This window comes from Macaca fascicularis, chromosome 10, assembly GCF_037993035.2.
Source record: "Macaca fascicularis isolate 582-1 chromosome 10, T2T-MFA8v1.1".
In the NCBI taxonomy this organism is placed as follows: Eukaryota; Metazoa; Chordata; class Mammalia; order Primates; family Cercopithecidae; genus Macaca; species Macaca fascicularis.
In genome coordinates, this window is record NC_088384.1 from 37,663,559 (window position 1) to 37,667,500 (window position 3,942).

Consider the following 3,942-nt stretch of genomic DNA (forward strand, 5'->3'; position numbering starts at 1 on the left):
GTTCAAGCGATTCTCCCGTCTCAGCCTCCTGAGCAGCTGGGATTACAGGCACCCACCATCATGCTCCGAAGATGTTTCTATGTTAGTAGAGACGGAGTTTCACCATGTGGGCCAGGCTGCTCTTGAACTCCTGACCTCAGGTGATCCGCCCACCTCGGCCTCCCAAAGTGCTGGGATTACATGTGTGAGCCACTGCGCCCGGTGGCGGTCCCTGTGTTTTGTTTTCTTTTTTCTTTTTTCTTTTTTTTTTTTCTTCTTTCTTTCTTTCTTTCTTTCTTTCTTTCTTTCTTTCTTTCTTTTTTGGTAGGGAGGGACTGAGTCTCTCTCAGTCTGTCACCCAGGCGGGGGTGCAGTGGCACTCCCTCGGCTCACTGCAACCTCTGCCTCCCGGATTCCAGTGATTCTTCTTCAGTGGCTGGGATTACAGGCGCACACCACCACATCCGGCTAATTTTTGTATTTTGAGTAGAGACGGGGTTTCTCCATGTTGGCCGCACTGGTCTCGAACTCCTGACCTCAAGTGATCCGTTCTCCTGGGCCTCCCAAAGTGCGAGGACGACAGGCCTGAGCCGCCGGGATTTCAGCCTTTAAAAGTGCCGGCCCTACCACCTTTCGCTGTGGACGTTACGCTCTGAATGACGTGCCATCTCTGCCATAGGTTGACTCCCTGAGTCCCCTCTGCCATTTCACTCCATCCTGGGACGCAAGAGCGAAACTCCATCCCGCCACCTCCTCGTGCAAAACAAAACAAAACGAAACAAAACAAAACAAAACAAAAAAAGAAACTCTACACATGACCTGTAAGTGTCTGTTCCTGTGAGTGATTTCTGAGATACGGCACTGTAGACTGAACGCAGTGGCTCACGTCTGTCATCCTAGTACTTTGGGAGGCTGAGGCGGGCGGATCGCCAGGTCAGGAGATCGAGACCATCCTGGCTAACATGGTGAAACCCCGTCTCTACTAAAAAAACAAACGAATTATCTGGGTGTAGTGGCCGGCGCCTGTAGTCCCAGCTACTCGGGAGGTTGAGGCCGGAGAATGGTGTGAACCCGGGAGGCGGAGGTTGCAGGGAGCTGCGATCGCGCCACTGCACTCCAGCCTGGGTGACAGAGCAAGACTCCGTCTCAAAAAAATAAAAAAATAAAAAAAGAAGAAAGAAAGAAAGAAAGAAAGAAAGAAAGAAAGAAAGAAAGAAAGAAAGAAGGAAAGAAAGAAGGAAAGAAAGAGGAAATGAAAGAAATGGCACTGTATCGCTATTGGGCTAGGACCCTCTCTCTTTCTGTCTGTTCCTCTCTGTCTCTCTCTGTCCGTTTCTGTCTTTCCTGTCTCTCTCACTGTGTCTGTCTTCTGTCTTACTCTCTTTCTTTGCCTGTCTGTCTGTCTACCTCTCTCTCTCTCTCTCTCTCTGTCTGTTTCTCTCCGTCTCTCACTGTCCGTCTATGTCTTTCTCTGTCACTCTCTTTATCTGTCTGCCTGTCCCTCTCTTTCTCTCTGTCTCTCTGTCTCTCTGTCTGTCTCTCTCTCTCTCTCTCTCTCTCTCTACCTGTGTCTCTCACTCACTGTGTCTGTCTTCTGTCTTACTCTCTTTTTTGCCTGTCTGTCTGTCTCTGTCTGTCTCTCTCCCTCTCTCCCCCTCCCTGTCTAGTCTGTTTCTCTCTCTCTCTCTCTCTCTCTCTCTCTCTCGCTCTCGCTCTCGCTCTCGCTCTCGCTCTCTCGCTCTCTCGCTCTTTCTGTCCGTTTCTCTCTGTCTCTGTCTGTCGATCTCTCTTTTTCTACGTCTGTCTCTTTGTCTGTCAGATTCCCCCGTCCCAGAGAGGGCCCTGCCCCTTCCACCAAAGTGAGAAGTGCGTGCTTAGAGAGGCCGAGAGGAATCTACACAGACGGGCCTTGCCGGGCTTCCCCACTGGGTGCATGATTTCGGGAGATCGAGGCCGGGTCCCCACTTGGATGGAAGGGCCATTTGCAGACCTTTCTCTCTGTCACCTGTGATGTCCAAACTTCTCGTATTTCCCTGATAAGCTCCTCGACTTTAAAATAAACGGCTAAGGCCGGGCACGGTGGCTCATGCCCGTCATCCCAGCATTTTGGAAGGCCGAGGCGGGTGGATCACCTGAGGTCGGGAGTTCGAGGCCAGCCTGACCCACATGAAGAAACCCCGTCTCTACTAAAAATACAAAATTAGCCGGGCATGGGGGCGCAGGCCTGTAATCCCAGCTACTCGGGAGGCAGACGCAGGAGAATCGCTGGAACCTGGCAAGCGGAGGTTGCAGTGAGCCGAGATCGCGCCATTGCACTCCAGCCTGGGCAGCAAGAGCGAAACTCCGTCCCACCGCGCGCGCACACGCACACACACACACACACACACACACACACACACACACACGAAAAAAAGGGGAAAAAAAATAGAAAAAGGAAAATTCTTCACACGTGACCCATAAGTGTGTGTTCCCACGAGTGATTTCCAAGCAATGGCACCGTAGGGGCTGAACGCGGTGGCTCACGTCTGTCACCCCAGCAGTTTGGGAAGCCGAGGCGGGCGGATCAGGAGGTCAGGAGTTCAAGACCAGCCTGGCCCACGTGGTGAAACCCCGTCTCTACTAAAACTACAAAACTGAGTCGGGTGCGGTGGGGCAGACCCCTGTGATCCCAGCTACTCGGGAGTCGGAGGCGGGAGAATCGCTTGAACCTGGGAGGCGGGGGTTGCCGTGAGCCGAGATCGTGCCACAGCGCTACAGCTTGGGCTGCAGAGTGAGTGAGACTCTGTCTCAAAGTTAAATAAATAAATAAATAAATAGCAAGCGAGAAAGAGAAAATGAAAGAAATGGCACTGTATCACTACTCGGCTAGGATGGCGGTGATGTTCTTGTGGGGAGACACCGCGTGGGGCGATGTGTAGTGTGCGGACTCCGATCTTCGTGGTGGGATGTGGATGCTCCGCGATTCACCGTACTGACTAGATTCATGACTGATTCACGACAGGGTGGACTTTGGGGAACACGGTTGAGAAATGGGTACTTCGGGAGCAAAATCTTGCCCCGGAACAGGAAGGGAGTGTGATGTGCACTGCTTTCCCCGTGAAATCCACGCCGTGTCCGGGAGCGTGGATGTCATGCACTAACACTCGTTCAGGGATTGCCTCTCTGAGGTCGTGGGTCTGGAGTCCACTCTGACACGCTAATGACCGCACTTGTGTCTTTGGTAGCTCCCACCTCCACCCCTGGCGTCCTCCACGCGCCCCGCACCCCTGGTCCTCTCTTCTCTCTGGGGCAATGGAAGTGCCAGGTGATCCCAGGGGCAGAAACTTTGGCTGTGCCCCTGGGGGTTCTGGTCGGCCAGTCGCGGGCATCGCGTGGGAGGACTCCCTGGGCCCGGAAATGGCCTGGTCTGAGAGGGATCCGGGAGACGCCGGCGACGCGGTGTGCCTCCGCCGCATCCCCCTCCCCAACCTCCACCCCGACCCAGAGCGATCCATCCTTCACTTCTTTTCCGTGATGACTGACACTTGCAGGCATCGGTTGTCTTCGGGCATCACCTAGCGGCCACTGTTACTGAAAGTCGAGGTGGCACGGAGGGAGGTCTCGCCGAAACTTCACCGAGCCCGGGGCAACCGGTTTCTCGCCCTCCCTTCTGGAGGCCCCTCCCTCTCTCCCTCGTTGCCTAGGTAACCTCCGCCCTGGCGGGGGGCCCTATTGTTCTTTTATCGGCGCTTTAGTTTTCTTTGTGTGTTGGTTTCTTTAATGCGCATAGACTCTTCTACTTGGGCTGTATGAGGGGTCAGTTTAATTTTCAAGTGCCCCCCCCCCCCCCGCACCCCGCCGCGGCTCTCCCCCTCCCCCACGTCCCTGTACCTGAATTTAGTGAGTCAGTGAGGTGGGTTCCCCTCAACCTCCCCACCCCCCGCCTCCCAACATCCTGCTTGGAAACGTTCCGGAGCCAGCCGG